At 37.7% G+C, this 19,039-nt stretch overlaps 1 protein-coding gene across 3 annotated transcripts in view; it reads right to left on the bottom strand.

Annotated features, from left to right (window-relative positions):
- The window catches only part of MLLT10 (MLLT10 histone lysine methyltransferase DOT1L cofactor), a 233,364-nt gene that overhangs the window by 163,625 nt on the left and 50,700 nt on the right, over positions 1-19,039 (bottom strand). The window lies entirely within an intron of this gene.

The raw sequence follows: 19,039 nt of genomic DNA, 5'->3' as shown, positions 1-19,039 counted from the left end.
TTTGTTTTTCATCATCTTCATTAATGACTGTTTCTCTCCCATCTAACATACCTAGAAAACCGCCCCGTTTAATAAAAATGCTTTGCTTGATTTGGGAGGGGGTAATAGTTAAGCAAACTAACCAACATCTCAACTGACTCTGAAAAGCATGGGCAATATTCAACAACTGTAGTCCCAATTCCTGCAAAGAAAGGAAGGTGCATTTTCTCATATCTTTCTCAGGGCCAACCATAATCATAACCAGTGTTTAGTTTCAGGAGGTTTTATTCTTTCAATGTACATTGTTGCTTACCTCGAGCACACTGTTTGCCTGGTTCTACCTACTTCTGTCTATATCAGTAGATATAGTCTTTTAACACTTCTCTGAACTCTTCATATTCATAATTTCTTATGATTTTGTAATATTCCGTTGTAATCCTATAACAAAATTTGTTTATTCTTCAACCAACAGTAAACTACTTGGTATCCACTTCTTTGCAATGAATATTTCATTAAATACCGGACATTTCTATTTTTCTTTTTCCTGTCTAGGAAAACTTTGTTCACTTTCTTAATCTGACTATAAATTTTTTCCTAAATGGTTGGACCAGTTCACAGCTCCCCAAGAAATTTAATAATATGCCTATCTTTCCAAAACAAATCCAATATTGACAATTTCTGTCTTAGGTCATCATCTTTGCCAATTTCCTGCTTTTGAAGTCTTTTATGGAATTATTATGTGACTCAGAGTAAGCTTTCACATGGCCAATATTTAGCAATTCTTTTTAGAAACATTTGTTCATAGCCTCTGACCACTTCTTTCAGACACAGCTCTTAGTCTTGTACATTTGTGTTAGTTACCTTTATGTCATCAGAGATATCTGATGAAAAGATTTCACCCAATTGAAAACTTCTCTTAAATTTGCAATGATATTGTTAGTACAAAAGCCTCTTAATTTCATGTAATCAAAATTGATTTTATTTTCTGTGATAAACCATTAATTACCAAATCCCAATACTAAAAACAATAAACATTTTTAAAATGACTACCTGTGACTACTTCCAATAATGATGATGTTGATAAGAGTTAGCAGTTATGTTCTACCTTAAGATTTCCAAAGTGCAGGAGGCAGCTAGGTGGCACAGTGGATAGAGCAGCAGCCCTGGATTGAGGAGGACCTGAGTTCAAATCCGGTCTGAGACACTTGACACTTACTAGCTGTGTGACCCTGGGCAAGTCACTTAACCCCAATTGCGCACGCGCGCGCGCGCGCGCGCACACACACACACACACACACACAGATTTCCAAAGTGTGTGCTCATTTAGGCAGCACAAAGATTAGCATGGCCTTTGTGCAAGGATGACACACAAATTCGTCAAGCCTTCCTTATTTTTTTTCTTTCACAACCTAACTAATGTGAAGATGTTTTCCATAACTGCACATGCATGACTTATATTGAATTGCTTAATTTCATAGGGAGGGTTGAGGAAAATTTAGAACACAAAGTTTTAAAAAATCAATGTGGAGGCAGAGCCAAGATGGCGGAGGAGAGGCTGTGACTCCCACAAGCTCCAGATAAACCCATCCATTCACGCCCAAATAATGCGGTAAAAATCAAAACCCAGAACAGCCTAATGCACAGAAGAACAGAGTGAGACTGTTTCTCCACAAAAGAGGGCAATTCTGATCACCTACTGATCAGGCTGAACAGCTCAGCGTGCGGTATGGACCCAGCCAGGGACACTGCTTCCAGCGCATGTCAGAGTCTTCAGCACCAGCAGCTTCTGAGGCTCCAATTACGGACTGGTGAGGGGGTTCGGCGGTAGGCTGGGGTGAAGCGGAGGCAGTATCTACTGGAGTTGGGGCAAAGCGCCCTGGGTCTGAACCAGTGGGCTGAATCAAGTGGTGGTGGCCCAGTGGGGGAGGGGTAAAAGCACGCCACGCTTCTGACCATAGAGAATAAGAGTTCAATCAGACTTCTGTTTCTCGGTCAAAGAAAAAGCGGCTGTGATTTCGCACAAGCCAGGCAGGCTGAGAAGAAGCCCAATCACCCCCTGGGCCACGCTGTAGTACGAACAGTGTGTCCTGGAAGCAGCACTATACTTTAAGGAGTAAAAAGCCAAGAAATAGTAAGCCAGGATGAGTAGGCAGAGAAAGCAGAAGACCACCGAAAACTTCTTTGGGGGAAAGGTAGACCACAATACATCCTCAGAAGAAGAAGATAATAATAGAGTCAAAGCTCCAACATCCAAAGCTTCCAAGAAAAATATGAACTGGTCTCAGGCCATGGAAGCTCTCAAAAGGGACTTTGAAGAGAAAGTAAGAGAGATAGAACGAAGATGTAGAGAAAGAGAGGAAGGAATGGAAAGAGAAATGAGAGCAATGCAGGAGAGTCATGAGAAAAAAGTCAACAGTTTGAAAAGCCAAATGGAAAAGGAGATTAAAAAACTGTCTGCTGAAAATAATTGCCTAAGAATTAGGATTGAACAAATGGAAGCTAGTGACCTTATGAGAAACCAAGACACAGTAAAGCAAATCCAACTGAATGAAAAAATAGAGGGCAATGTGAAATATCTCCTTGGAAAAACAGCTGACCTAGAAAATAAATCTAGGAGAGATAATTTGAAAATCATTGGACTACCTGAAAACCATGACCAAAACAAGAGCTTAGACACCATCCTCCAAGAGATTGTGAGGGAAAATTGCTCGGATATTCTAGAAGCAGAAGCTAAAATAGAAATTGAAAGAATCCACCGATCACCTCCTGAAAGAGATCCCAAAAGGAAAACCTCCAGAAATATTATAGCCAAATTCCAGAGCTCCCAGGTCAAGGAGAAAATATTGGAAGCAGCTACAAAAAAGGAATGTAAATACTGTGGAGCTCCAATAAGGATAAAGCAAGATCTAGCAGCTTCTACATTAAAGGACTGGAGGGCATGGAATATGATATTCCAGAGGGCAAAGGAACTGGGACTACAGCCAAAAATCACAGCAAAACTAAGCATCATCTTTCAGAGGCAAACATGGAATTTCAAGGAGAAAGAAGACTTTCAGGCATTTGTTATGAAAAGACCTGAACTGAATAGAAAATTTGACTTTCAAATACAAGACCCTGGAGAAGCATAAAAAGATAAACAGGAAAAAGACTTCATGAGGGATATTAAAAGATCAAACTATATTCCTACATGGGGAGATAATACTTCAAACTCATAAGAACTATCTCAGTAAGGATTTAACAGAAGACACAGGTCTGAACTGAATACGAAGGGATGTTATGTTTTGTTCTTTGTGGGGTGTCTTATGTCTGGGGCCAGATTTGGGCTTGGGGCCTCCTGGGTCCAGGGCTGGTGGATTGTCCACTGTGCCACCTAATTAACCCATAATGACATCCTTAAAATAGGATTGAGGTGTAGGAGAAATAGACTGGGGGAGGGGGAAGGGGAGAGATGGTCTGGGGAGAGGTTGTTCCCATGAAGGAAACAAGAAAAAAGCTTATGGAGGGGAGGGGAAGAGGGGGAAGGAACTGGGGAGTGAGTGAATCTTGTTTTTGTTTTTTGTTTTTTTGTTTGTTTTTTTTTTTTGCTGGGCAGTGAGGGTTAAGTGACTTGCCCAGGGTCACACAGCTAGTAAGTGTCAAGTGTCTGAGGCCGGATTTGAACTCAGGTACTCCTGAATCCAGGGCCGGTGCTTTACCACTGCGCTATCTAGCTGCCCCCGTGAGTGAATCTTAATATCATCAGAATTGACTCAAAGAAGGACTAACATACATACTCAAGTGGGTATAGTAATATATTTTTGCCCTGAGGGAGGAGGAGGAGATAACAGGTGGGGGGAGAGAGTAGTAAAAAGCGAAATACTTTCAAGGAAGGTAAAGATGTTCTGCATAACAGCACAAGTATGACATATTGAATTGCTTGATTTCATAGGGAAGGTTGAGGAAGGAGGGAGGAAGAAAATTTAGAACACAAAATTAGCTCAAAGACCTTAAATTCATCAGAGTTGGCTCATGGAGGGAATAACATTCACACCCAGTTGGGAGGAGTAATCTATTTAACCCTACAGGAAAGTATGAGGGGAAGAGGATAAGGAAGGAAGGGTGAAAAAAAAGGGAGTGCAGAGTAGGGGAGGGGACAGTCAGAAGTTAAACACTTTTGAGGAGGAATAGTTTAAAAGAAGATAGAAAATAGAGTAAATATCATGGGAAGGGAATAGGATGGAGGGAAATAGTTATGATGAGTGATTATAATGGCAAAACATATGGTACCTACTTTGCTGGGCTAATATGAAGAAAATTCTTTGTCAAGTTTAAGGTACTTTATTTAGGTTATGATGAACAGGATACTATCAGAAAAACCTGGAAAGACCTACATGAACTGAAGCAGAGTGAAATGCACTGTATACAAAATAACAGCAATAGTGTAAGATGATCTGCTGGGAAGCATGTGGTTATTTTCAGCAAGGCAATGGTCCAATATAACCCTGAAGGACTTATGAAAATGGCAACCCATCTACAGAGAAAGAAGTGATAGTATCTGAAAATAGATGGAAACACATTTTTTTTCTTTCTTTTTTTTTTGGTCTTCTTTGGTGAGGCAATTGGGGTTGGGTGGCGTGCCCAGGGTCACGCAGCTGGTGGGTGTTGGGTGTCTGGGGCCAGATTTGGGCTCGGGTGCTCCTGGTTCCAGGGCCGGTGCTCTGTCCACTGCGCCACCTAGCTGCCCCTGGAAACACATTTTTTAAAAAATTTTTTTTCTCTCTTTGACAATTCCTCAGTATGAAGTTTTGGGAGTTTTTTGACTGTTTTCTCTCACAACCTAGCTAATGTGGGAATGTTTTCCATGACTACTCATGTATAACTTATTTTGAAATGCTTGAGTTCTAGTGGGTGGGGGGTGGGAATGGAGGAGGAAGAGAAGTTGGAACACAATTTTTTTAAAAAATTGATGTTAAAATTTGTTTTTACATATATTTTGGAAAATAAAATTCTATTCAATAAAAAAAAAATCAATGTGAAAAAAAATTTTTCCCCATGTAATTTGGGGGAAATTCTAACTAAAATTAAAAAAAAAGAGATTTCCAAAGTGCTTTATAAATATAACAATAACAACTAATAAGACATTGCTTTAAGATCAACAAAGCACTTTGCAAATAACTGGGAGAAAGATGGTATTATATTATCTGCCATTTACAGATAAAGAAATAGAAGCAGAAAAAATTAAGTGACTTTTTCAGGGTCACATAGCTAATAATTATTTAAGGCTGAATTTGAACTCAGGCCCTCCTGACTCCAAGCCTAGTGCTCTGTTTACTGCACCATTTCAATGACTTTATCACTTGATAAAGAATGAAAAACTGGTAATGAAATTTCCAGGCCTATTCTATTAGATTGAAAATGGATTTGTAAAATCTTACAATTCTTAGCCTATCATAGTTTTTTGCACATAAGATGTACCTTTGCAGGTTGTGAGGAGGTACAAGGGAACAGTGAAGTACTAAAGATATGACACTTCTATGCCACCCTCCAGCAATGATTCTACATTGTCTGATTACTCTACCACTAACCTTGCTGTATACAGTAACACAATAGTAGTGATACAGGTAATTAGGCACATAATAATAAATGTGTTCAGTGATGAGAATAATATAATATCTTCTCAAATAATGGGGAGTACAAAAAGTTAAATGAAATAAAAGAAATGGTTATTCCAAAGTGCCAAATTCCCAAATGAATCCTTAAGCTTAAATTAGGCCTAATTTGGTCCACATCTCTTCCTATTAAGGAGTAAATTACCATCAGCAATGGCCACAGGCAATCTAACATGAGGTAGTAATACTCAGTCTCAGCAAGTGACAACAACTACTGCAATGTTAACAAGAATTCAAGTCATATTTTCCCTCATTGCCCATCCTCACCCATAGAGACTACTTTCAAAGTTGATACACATATTAGTCTTTATTAACATTAAACTTCCACAGATCCAACCATTCAGGAGAGCAATATGGAACTGTGCACAAAAGGCCAGAATACCTTTTTATCCAGCAATACCACTGCTAGGTTTATATCCCAAAGACATCCCCAGGGGGCAGCTAGATGGCGCAGTGAATAGAGCACCAGCCCTGTATTCAGGAGGACCTGAGTTCAAATCCGGCCTCAGACACTTAACACTTACTAGCTGTGTGACCCTGGGCAAGTCACTTAACCCCAACTGCCTCACTTTAAAAAAAAAAAAAGGCATTTGGTAGGACTCCTTTTCCTAAATGGTTAATATTACAACTAATTGTTCTTTAAATATTTGACAGAATTTTCTTATGAATCTATCTGGTCCAAGGGATTTTTTCTTAGGGAGCTCATTCAATTTCTTTTTCTAAGATAGGGTTATTCAAATGTTCTGTTTTTTCTTCTGTTAATCTGAGCAATTTATATTTTGTAAATATTCAAGCATTTCACTTAGATTATCAAATTTATTGGCATATAATTGGAGAAAGTGCCAAATAATTGTTTTAATTTTCTTTTCATTGGTGGTGAACTCACCCTTTCAATTTTTTATACTGGTAATTTGGTTTTCTTTCTTTTTTTAAACCAAATTAACCAATCTATTTTGTTAGGTTTTTTCCCCCCATAAAAGCAGCTCCTGCTTTTATTAGTTTGATGGTTTTCTTTCAATTTTATTAATCTCTCCTTTGATTTTCAGGATTTCTAATCTGATGTTTAGTTGGATACCTTTAATAAGTTCTTTTCCTAGTGTTTGTTATTTTTGGTTGCATGTTCTTTATTTTATTAATGTAAGCATTCAGAAATATAGATTTCTGCCAAGTAATGCTCTGGAAGATCCTGTAAATTTTGGTATGTTATCTCATTGTTATCATTCTCTTTATGAAATTGACTGCTTTCATGATTTGTTCTTTGATCTATTCATTCTTTACAATTAGATTATTTACTTTCCAATTCATTTTTCTTCTTTTCTTTTCTTTTTTTTGTGTGGGGCAATGAGGGTTGTGACTTACCCAGAATCACACAGCTATTAAGTGTCAAGTGTCTGAAGTCACATTTGAACTCAGGTCCTCCTGAATCCAGGGTTGGTGCTTTATCCACTGAGCCACCTAGCTGCCCTCTCCAATTAATTTTTTTCGGGGGGTGAGGCAATTGGAGTTAAGTAACTTGCCCAGGGTCACACAGCTAGTAAGTGTCAAGTGTCTGAGGTCGCATTTGAACTCAGGTCCTCCTGAATCCAGGGCTGGTGCTCTATCCACTGCTCCACCTAGCTGCCCGTCCAATTAATTTATCTGTTTCCAAGGCCCTTTTTGAATATAATTTTATTGCAGTATGGTCTGAAAGGGGTGCATTTAATTTTCTTACATTTCGTTGTGAGGTTTTTATGCCCTACTACATGTTCAATTTTTGTGAAGGTGCCATGTACAGTTGAGAAAAAGGTATACTCTTTTGGTTCCCACCATTCAGTTACAAAGAACTATCCTGACTAATTTTTTTTTTTGGGGGGGGGGGGGGGGTTAAGGCAACTGGGATTAAGTGACTTGCCCAGGTTCACACAGCTAGTAAAAGTCAAGTGTCTGAGGCTGGATTTGAACTCAGGTGCTCCTGACTCCAAAGCTGGTGCTCTATCTACAGCACCACCTAGCTGCCCCCGACTAACTTTGGTAAAATTCTATTTGCCTCCTTAACTTTTTTTCTTGTTTATTTTATAGTTACATTTACCTAAGTTTTGAAAATAGAAAGTTGAGGTCCCCAAATAGTATGTCTATTTCTTCCTGTAACTTATTTAACTTTTCTTTTAAGAATTAGGATGCGTGGATAGAGCACTGGCCCTGGAGTCAGGAGTACCTGGGTTCAAATCCAGCCTCAGACAGTTAACACTGTGTGACCCTGGGCAAGTCACTTAACCCCAATTGCCTCACTAAAAAAAAGAAAAAAAAAGAATTAGGATGCTCTATCATGTGGTGCATATAAGTTTAGTATTGATGTTACTTCACTGTCAGAGGTACCTTTTAGCATAATGGGATTTCCCTGCTTTTCTCTTTAATGGATCTGTTTTAGCCTTTTCTGATTATGATTGCTACCCCAGCTTTTTTTTTTTTACTTCAGCTGAAGCATAGTCGTAGAGGCTGCTCCTGCACCTTATTTTAACTATGTGTCTGTTTCAAGTGTTTCTTGTAAACAACATATTGTCACATTCTAGTTTTTAATCCATTCTGCTATCTACTTCCGTTTTATGGGTGAGTTCATCCAATTCACATTCATAGTTATGATTAGTGTGTACTAGGTGGCACAGTGGATAGAGCACATAGCTTGGAATCAAGAAGACTCGTCTTTATGAGTTCAAATCTAGCCTCAGATACTTTCTAGCTGTGTGATCCTAGGAAAGTCACCTAACCCTGTTTGCCTCAATTCCTCTTCTGGAAAATGAGCTAGAGAAGGAAATGGCAAACCACTCCAGTATTTTTGCCAAGAAAATACAAAAAAAGGGGTCACAAAAAAATAGAAAACAACTCAACATTTCCCTCATTTTCCCCCATTTACCTTTTTCCCTCTCTTTTTAACCTACTGCTCTTCAAAAGTCTGTTTTGATTCTGATTTTTGCCTCTCTTAATCTGTCCTCCCTTCTATCAGCAATTCTCCCACCTTCTCTTATCTCCTTCCCTTCCCACTTCCCTGTAGGGTAAGATAGATTTCTATATCCAAAAGAATGTGTACATCATCCTATTTTGAGCAAATTTTGATGAGAGTAAGATTTAAGAGTTGCCCAACACAGCACATCTTCCCCTCCACAGTAAAAGCTCTTCTTTTCATACCTCTTTTTTTTTAAAAAATGAGATAATTTTCCCCATTCTACCCCATTCTTCCACTTTCTCCCAGTGGATTCTTCTTTCTCGTCCCTTCATTTTTTAAAAGATCATAACAAGATAATCAACTTACATCCATATATACCTAAGTGCCCTAATAATGACAAAATTCTCAGGAGTTACAAGTACCATCTTTCCATGTAAGAATGTAAATAGTTCAACCTTATTGAATCCCTAAGGTTACTCATCCATGTTTTTCTTGAGTCTTGTATTTGAAAGTTACATTTTCTATTCAGCTCTAATCGGAAATGCTTGAAAGTCCTCTATTTTCATAAATATGAAGTTTTCCCATAGAAGGGTTATACTCAGTTTTGTTGGATAGTTAATCCTGAGTGTAATCTTCATTCCTGTGCCTTCCAGAACATCATATTCCAAGCTTTCAAATCCTTTAATGCAGAAGCTGCTAAATGGTGGGTGATCCCGACTATGGCTCCACGATAATTGAATTGTTTCTTTCTGGCTGCTTATAATATTTTTTTCCTTGACCAGGGAGCTCTGGAATTTGGATATAATATTCCTGAGAGTTTTCATTTTGTGATCTACTTGGGGAAGTGATCAATGAATTCTTTCAATTTGTTATGCTCTGGCTCTAGGATATCAGGGTAGTTTTCCTTGATAATTTCTTGAAATATAATGTCTAGGCTTTTTAAAAAAAATCTTGGCTTTTAGATAGTTCAGTAATTCTTAAATTATCTCTCCCTAATCTATTTTCCAGGGCAGTTATTTTTCCAATAAGATAGTTCACATTTTCTTCTCTTTTTTTATTTGTTTTATTGTTTACTTTTATTTATTTTTTTTTAGTGAGGCAATTGGGGTTAAGTGACGCCAGATTTGAACTCGGGTACTCCTGACTCCAGGGCCGGTGGTCTATCCACTGCGCCACCTAGCTGACCCGTTTTATTGTTTCTTGATGTCACAGGGAATCATTAGCTTCCATCTGCCTAATTCTAATTTTTAAAGAATTAAGTTTCTTCAGTGAGCTTTTATACTTCCTTTTCCATTTCACCAATCTGATTTTTTATATTATTCAGTGAATTTTTGTACCTCTTTCATTTTGGCCAATTCTGCTTTTTAAGGAGTTCTTTCCTTTAGTGTACTTTTGTGCCTGTTCTAAAACCATTTGGACAATTTTGTTTCTTAAGGTGTTATTTCCTTCAGTATTTTTTCTGCCTCTTTTACCAAGATAATTAACTCTCTTTTCATAATTTTCTTGCAGTACTCACTAAGTTTTTCAGATTTTCCTCTATGTCTCTTACTTTTAAAAAAAATCTTTTTTGAGCACTTTCAGAAAATCTTTTTGGCCTTGTGTCTAATTGACATTTTTCTTTGAAGCTCCATCATCTGGCACACTGGACTATCAGTGCCATGAACATGGCAAAAGACTTGACATCCTATTTTAAGAAAACTAAAGAGATGTCTCAGAACCAGAGAACAAGGTGGAAATAGAATCTATCTAGATTGAAAGAAATGAATGAAAGCTTCCAAGAACATCATGGCTATAATCCTGAACTTAACAGTCCAAAAAACAAAAACAAAAATAAAACAAAACAAACTTGCCATCAGATAGTGATACATCTTCCCTGATGTCATTTCCACTGATAAAATCATGCTTTCTAATATTGAAAGTCTAAGGATTTTGTGGCAATAACTTTTTTTCCCTAAGTCTTCAGGCACTGTAGCTATAGGAGTAATGGCCAGGCTACATCTCACATTGTATCCCAGTTATAGTGGTAGTGGGCACTGAGATAAAAATACTGATTATTTCAACAAGGGCTCTTGAGTTTGGGATCTTGGAGTGTCCCCATCAGGTTGAGGAGAGATGGTAGTCAACAGGTTGGTATTTTGATTTATCTGTCATGTAACTGCCTCCTGTCTTTACCTTATGGCTTTCCTGTAGGGAGCAGTTGATGATTATGGCTGGATCCTTCTCCACAACAGCAGCTCTCCGGCATAATGTTTATAAGGTCTGAGCTAGAAACAAGACCATCCATCTGGAAAGGGCTACCACTCCCAGGGCTCTTATGCTAGACTATCAGTGACTGCTGGTAGGCAGTTGTTGCTGAGGGTGATAAGAAAGGTAGGGATAGGGCCTGGGGTTGAAGTAGCTGTGGATGTCCAGGGGCCCTATTAATTCCAAAGCTCTTGGGTTCAGGAACCTGGGGTGTCACCACTGGGATCTGCTGAAGAAATGATGGTATAGGATTATAATGGAATATTACTGCATAGTTAGGCAGCTAAGTGGCACAATGGATAGAGATCCTGGAAAGGCCAAGTTCAGACCTGACCTCAGACACCTAATAATAATGTGAACTTGTGAAGTTACTTAACCTGAGGTTTCCCTCAGTTTTGTCATTTGTAAAATGGTTGAAAATAACAGATCTTCAGTTGCTATGGGATCAAAATGAGATAATTATAAAGCATGTAACATAGTCTATACCTGGCACATAGTAGGCATTGTGCTATTATGCTATTGTTTTGTCATTCATTGTTTTTATTTTTAAAAAGACAAAACAGAAACTTGGGAAGATCTGTATGAACTGATGAAGAGCACAGTGAGCAGATCCAGGAGAATAATTTATACAATAGCATCAACACTATAAAAAAACAATCAATAAACTTAGGCCCTCTGGTCAATTCAATGACCAACCATGACTCCAGAAAACTAATGATGATACATGTTATTCACCTTCTGACAAAAATAATTGACTCAAGATAAAGAAAAATAGTACTGTAAATAAATGATTACTGAACTAATCCCATTTGTAACAGGCTTACCCTTTGAGTATGAGGTTTAAAAAACAAAACACTTTATTACAGGAGTGCCTGGGAAATTAATTTTCATTTATCCACTTTTCTATCAACAAATGCTTTTCAAGGATTAATTTTTAAGTCAGATTGTACCTATTTTGTCTTAAATGATAACTTGTCTCAAACATGAAAGATATAACCTTCAATTTTCCTCTAATTATAGCATGGCTTTAAATTTATATCACTTATCCACATAGTAGTAGGCTTCCGCCAGTCACGGACAACTATGGATCAGCACCTTGAAGAGCCACAGGCCACAGTGTGGCTGTGCAGACCAATATGGGAGCCGCAGTTCCTGCCGCAATGAGGACATCGGAAAACTGCGCTCTCTGTTGCCCGTCAGTTCCTGCGTCTCATTCATTTTTCTTCCTCCAGAGCTTGGAGGCCCATCTCAGCTACGCACAAGCTGCTCCTGAGTACTGAACACCATCTGGCGCGGTCCTTGGCCATCTCCTCCCAGCTGCCGGTGTCTATTCCCAGAGCCCTCAAGTCTCACTTGCATACATCTCTGTAGTGAAACTGGGGGCATCCAGCAGGTCTTTGACCTGAGGCTAACTCGCCATAGAGAAGGTCTTTAGGAATGCGCCCGTCTTGCATGCGGTGCACATGACCAAGCCAGCGCAGCCGTCTTTGTTTCAGTAGCATGTAGATGCTCGGAAGTTGTACAAATTGGAGCACTTCTGTGCTGGTGATCCTATCTGACCAAGATATGCCAAGGATGCGCTGTAGGTAGTGCATGTGGAAGCTGTTGGGCTAGTCCATGTTTCGCTGCATACAGTAAGGTACTCAGGACGCATGCCCTATAGATGGCAAATTTGGTTCGTCTTGTCAGTTTACTGTTTGCCCAAACACCCTTGGCAAGCTTAGACATGCTTGAAATAGCTTTCCCAATCCTCTGATTGATCTCAGAATCAAGCGACAAATTGTCACTGACAATAGAGCCAAGATATGAGAATTAGCTTACGACATCCAACCAGTAGCTACCGATGTGTATCAATGGAGATGACATAGCACTCTGACACATGACTTTCATCTTTTTAAGATTAATGGTTAGGCCAAAGTCCATGCAAGCTTGGGAGAAGCGATCCATCAAGGTCTGCAATTCACACTCTGAGTGACAGGCAAGTGCGACATCATCAGCGAAAAGCAGGTCTCTAAGGGTGCTACCTCTCACTCTGGTTTTGGATCTCAGACGTGAAATGTTGAACAGGCCTCCATCTGACCGGGAATGTAGATAGATGCTACCAGTTGACGAACCAAAAGCATGACGTAACAGCATGGAGAAGAAAATTCCAAACAGCGTAGGAGCAAGCACGTATCCTTGCTTGACTCTGCTGTTTATGCTGAATGCTTCAGAGGTATTGCCTTCAAACTGTAGGACACCCTGCATGTGGCAATGAAAGGAGCGAATCAGGCTATGGAGTTTAGGAGGGCAACCAATTCTCGAGAGAATTTCGAAAAGACCTTCTCTGTTAACAGCATCAAACGCTTTGGTCAGGTCTATGAAGGCAATGAAGAGGGGTTTCTTTGTTATCTGCACTTTTCTTGCAGTTGGTGAAGCGAGAAAATCATATCGATAGTTGACCTCCCTGCTCGAAAGCCACATTGCAATTTGGGGTAAACACAGTCGGCAAGTTTACGCAGTCTAAGCAAGATGACTTTGGCAAACATCTTCCCCAAAACACCGAGAAGTGAAATTCCTCTGTAGTTGTTACAATCACTCCTGTCTCCACTGTTCTTATAAAGAATAACTATACAGGCATCAAGTGCAATGAAATGAATTCCGTTGTTGAGGCCAAGCGCAGCGCACTCATTGAATACAAACGCTCCCCAAATGAAAGTGCTCTTCAGAAACTACATGCAGCGAGAAGAAATGCTCAGCGAATGACGAGGCAGTGTTTGAACGAATATTGGGTTGAGCACAGTGAGGGAATACAGGTTGCTGCTGACACGGGAAACATCAGAGGAATGTACGAAGGCATCAAGAAAGCTTGTGGACCCACTCAGAGCAAGACAGCTCCCCTCAAGTCCAGCACTGGAGAGTACATTACGGACAGAGTTAAGCAAATGGAAAGGTGGATAGAGCACTTTTCTGAGTTGTACACCGTCAGAAATTCTATCACAGAATCAGCTTTAAACATCATGGAGTCTTTCCGTGTACTACAGGAGTTGGACAATGTACCCACACTTGAGGAACTTAAGAATGCAATTAGCTCCCTAAGATGTAGAAAAGTTCCTGGTGTAGATGGTATCACAGCTGAATTGATCAAATGCTCTTGTGGTAAAAAGTACACCAGTTTTCGAAGGACCACCCTTTCGGGGAGGAGACCAACAGCAGTGCATGAGCTACGCACACCAGCCCGGTTGCTAAGCACTCCACTTCCGGGGTGCGAGCTTAAAAGGCAAAGAAAGAACGGAAGTGGGATCATCTCTTTCCTGCTCTCCTGGTCCAATGACTGGTGCTGCACAAACGGATGCTGACTGGAGTTCAACTCAGCCCGGCTCGCCGTTAGCAGCACGTGCTTGACATGGCTCTCCCCCTAAAGGTAGCCTTGGGCTTTTGGTGAGTTTTATACGGAATATAGACTAAGCTTAGACTTAAGACTATTTGTTTTGTATTTCTACTTTCCTATCCCTCTAATCAACATCACCTTGTAATTTCCAAACAATAAAAGCTCTAACTAGAGACCAGAGGCTTCTTCCATTTACTAGTCTGGGAGATAAGAGAAACAGTTAAAAGGGGAGGTTAATGCTCTAGTATCCAATTTTAAATCTCACACTCTAAAAACATTCTCTTAAAACCCCTGCATGAATTGTTGTGCCTGTGTTGGAAAGAAGGTGAAGTGCCACAGGATATGCATGACTTATCCACGTAGAACATAATATATAAGGTATCACAAAAGTCTCTGTGCTGTTTTCAAGATACTAAAGCTTAAAACAGCACAAAGACTTTTGGGACATCCTAAATATCAACTGTTCTTAAAAACTAAATAACAAATGACCAATCATTCAAGGCAAAAAAAAAAAAAAAAAAAGGTAACCAAGTAGTAAATTTCCCTTTCCATTTAGACTCTTCTCTTACTCTCTAAGTGGAGTGCCCATTCCAACTTAAATTATCTTGAAATGTAACAGAAACTCATCTTGCTAAATTCCAGTCATTCCAAAGTGTTCCCTGGAAGTGGAAGGTGGAAGCAAAATAGCAGAGTAGCAGGAAGCATTAGAGACAACTCCAATCCAAAACTCCTCCAAAGAGATCTAAAAAAATTACCAGGCCAAAACCTGATGGGTAAATCCAAGGAAAGTCAAGGTGATATCAACTGATGGGTATCATGGAATATGGAAAGTAACTTGCAAAACTTCAATAAACACCTATTCATAAGTGGTAGAAAGAACTGAAACATTAAAGTGTTATGATTTAGTAGGCTTAGCCAAAGAATCGTTTCTTCCATTTGAAACTACACATATTTATGAACCATATTTTTCATCTTAGAATAATAAATGGAACTAGATCTTGAAATTACTGTATTATCAAAATTTAAACTAAGTTTTTAAAAAAATATTGAACCATATTTAATCTCATTGTTGTAACAAAAATACTTCTTTCAGTAAAAATGTTTCTGGGTTATTAATTCACAACTTGTATTTACATCTTTTTAATGTTTTACAATGTACATATTTAGTGGCATAAACTATACCTCTGTGTGTATATAAATAATAAATAACACCATGGTATATGTATATGTGTGTGTATACTATATATACACCTATGCTGGTGAAGCATACTCAAGTAGTTTTTACTAATGGAGTGCACAATCAAAAAACTTTAGAGATCACTGGTCTGGTCAAAACTAATTTTACCCACTCCCATATCTCTACTGAAACTGCTCTCAAAAAGTGTCATCAGTGATACTATACATAATCACCAAATCCATTATTTTCCTTATGACCCTAACCTTCCTTGATCTCTAAAAAAACCCAAAAGATTCAACAACTACAACAACAAAATCAACACAAAAACTTCCATTAAGTAGCATGTAATAAAATAAAGTAATAAAAACTAGCTCTTAGCAGAACATCCAGTACATAGCAGGAAATTAATAAATACTAATTAACTGAAAAATCATCAACCTTTGTGAATATTGCCAATCAAACCCCATCAAAAAGAGAGGAAAATTTCATTCAAAGTAACTACAGAATGTACATGATAGATCGGAATTCACCTATGGAGATATGGAGGATTTATATGCATATAAGCACAAAATATCTTTATAAAAATAAAGACAAATAATTAAAAATATAAATTGGTAATGGTTAGTCAACAGCTAATTATCATTTATTAAGCACTTACTACAATGTATAAGGAACTGTGCAAACATTATAAAAATGACAATACTACCAAAATTATTTACAGATGCAATACTATCAAAAATTAGGGAAAAAATTACAAAATTCACCTGGAAGTTAAGTAATCTCAAAAGAAAAAGTAGGAGAGAGATCAACTAGTACCAGATTACAAACTATACTACAAAAATGAAATTGTCATAACTATTTGATGCTATTTAAAAATAAAAATTAATCAGTTGAACAGATTTAAAAGAGAAGACATAGAAGCAATCAAACATAATAGCAAAATTAAAAATAAACCCTAGGACTTGGACCACAGAACACTTGGATAAAGATTATTTGATGTCAGAAAAACTGTAAATCAAACTGCCAGAAATAAAGTTTAGATCAACATTCTATGCTATATACCACAATAAGATTTGAATGGATATATGACTTGGATATGAAAGATAATAGCATAAACAGAGGGACACAAAAGGAAATGATTATCATTATTATGCATGGGGAAAAGTTCTTGAACAAATAAGGAATAATAAAGAGGATCACATAAGATAAAGTGGACAGTTTTAATTATATAAAATTGAAAAGGCTTTGAAAAGGTATAGGAAGAATTAGAAGGGAAAAAGTGAACTGAGTAATAATTGGGGGGAGGGGAGTGAGGCAATTGGGGTTAAGTGACTTGCCCAGGGTCCCACAGCTAGTAAGTGTCAAGGGTCTGAAGCCGGATTTGAACTCAGGTCCTCCTGAATCCAGGGCCAGTGTGCCACCTAGGTGCCCCTATAATTTTAGGCCTCAGTTCTTTGTTGTTTTGTTTTGGTTTGTTGTTGCTGTTTTTTGGTTGGGCAATGAGGGTTAAGTGACTTTTCCAAAGTCACACAGCTAGTAAGTGTCAAGTGGCTAGTGTCTGAGGCCGGATTTGAGCTCAGATCTTTCTGACTCCAGGGCCAGTACTCTATCCATTGTGTCACCTAGCTGCCCCCGAGAAATAATTTTTGCAGTAAATTCATTTCTCTGATAAGGAACTGATATCTAACATATACAGTAAATTGATATGTGCATCAAGAGCCAATCTACAATAAATGGTCAAAAAGAAATGAATGGACAATTTTCAAGGTAAGACATCCAACCTATCAAAAACATTAAAAAAAAAAAAAAGCTCTAAATCTAATGTTACACTTCACATTCATTAGATTGGCAAAGATAAATTTAAAAAAGAGAAATGACAATTATTGGAGGAGCAGTAAGGACAGATTTATTAATGTACTGCTGGTGGATCTATGGATTGATCCAACCATTCTAGAAGAAAAAAATGGAATAAAACCAAAAAATAACTAGAAGAAACACATCTTTAGGCTAAAAAATACCACTCCTAGACATAAACTTCAAAGTGATCAAAGAGAGAAAGGACCAACAGGTAAAAAAATTAATTCTTATAGCAGTACTATTCTAACAAAGAACTGGAAACTATCATAGTGAGTAACCATCAAATGGGAATGGCTAAGAAAAACATAGCATATAAATGCAACAGCATGGTATTTTCACAGTACGTAATGACAAAAAGGTTTTCCTGAGAGAAACCAAGGAAGACTTGTATAAACTGATTCAGAGTAAAGAAAACTAAATCACAATTCAATTAAAAAGCATTCATTTCATCAAAACCAGCTGGTATTGGTTGAAAAATAGGAATAGATACATAGAATGGACTAGACAAGGGAGGACCAGAAACAACAGAACTCAATCACACAGTCTTTGATAAAATGGAAAACAAAAATTAACTAAGAAAAAACTCTTTATTTGATAAAAACTGCCAGGAAAACTGGAAAATAGTCTGGCAGACATAGACTTAGACCAATATCTTATACCATATTCCACAATACATTCTTAAGAAACATACAACTTTAATATTTTAAAAATATGTTATCATAACATATATGATATATATAAGGTATCATATTATTAAAAATTTAGAAAATAAACAGATGATATACCTCTAACAGATATGGGCAGGAGATAATATTCTTAACCAAACAAAAGACAAAGATAATTACAAAAGATAAAATAGCTAACTTTTATTACAGGAAACTAAAAAGCTTCTGCATAAACAAAAATAATGCACCTAGGATAAAAAGGCAAAGTGGTCTCATGAACAAAGAATCTTACTATCAAGTTTTTCTAATAACAGTTTGATATCCAAAATATACAACTGATAAATATGTATAAGTAGTCAAAGGATATAGACAAACAGTTCTCAAAAGAATTGCAAAGTATTCACAACCACAGAAAAGAATGCTCCAAATCACTAATCAGAGAAATACAAATCAAAAGAACACTGTGGTTTCATTTCACAAATTGCAAAATTGGCAGTTTTTTTTTAAAGGCAACAGTCCATGTTGGAGGGGTTGTGAATGATAGGCACACTAATGCATTGTTGGTGGAGCTCTGAAATGGTACAATCTTTTGGGAAAGCAATTTGTAATTATGCAAGTAAAGTAACTAAAATATACATATACATATACCCTTTGAACCAGAAATTCAATTAGTGGGATTTATACCCCAAGGGAGCCAATGATAAAGAAAGTCCCCACATATACCAAAAATACTTACAGCAACACTTTTAGTGATAAAGAATTGGAAACAAAGTAGATGCTACTGACCGGGGAAATGGCAAATTGCGGAACATGGATATAATGAAATATTACTATGCTCTAAGAAAAGATGTGTGTGATGAATACAGAAACATAAAAGATCGATAGGAAATGATGCAGAGTGAAGTGAACAGCGCCAAGAAAAATTATACAAAATGACAACAATGTAAATGGAAAGCATGTGACTTAACAAAATGATAAAGATCAAAATACAAGAAGATGCCCCTAAACCCCACCTTGGTTTGGGAAGGTGGGAAGTACACAGGTGTTAAACAATGCGTGATTTAGGACTTTTTCAGTTATGCTAAAGAAAACAGGGAAGAAGAAACTATCTATTTAGATTGGGGGTGCTAGTCCCCAGGATAAAAAAAACTTCAAACTGAATTTAAGTTCTAGGAGAAT

This window comes from Dromiciops gliroides, chromosome 5 (assembly GCF_019393635.1).
Source record: "Dromiciops gliroides isolate mDroGli1 chromosome 5, mDroGli1.pri, whole genome shotgun sequence".
NCBI classification, from domain to species: Eukaryota; Metazoa; Chordata; class Mammalia; order Microbiotheria; family Microbiotheriidae; genus Dromiciops; species Dromiciops gliroides.
The sequence above is the reverse complement of the archived record's forward strand: the minus strand, read 5'-3'. Positions and strand labels throughout refer to the sequence as shown.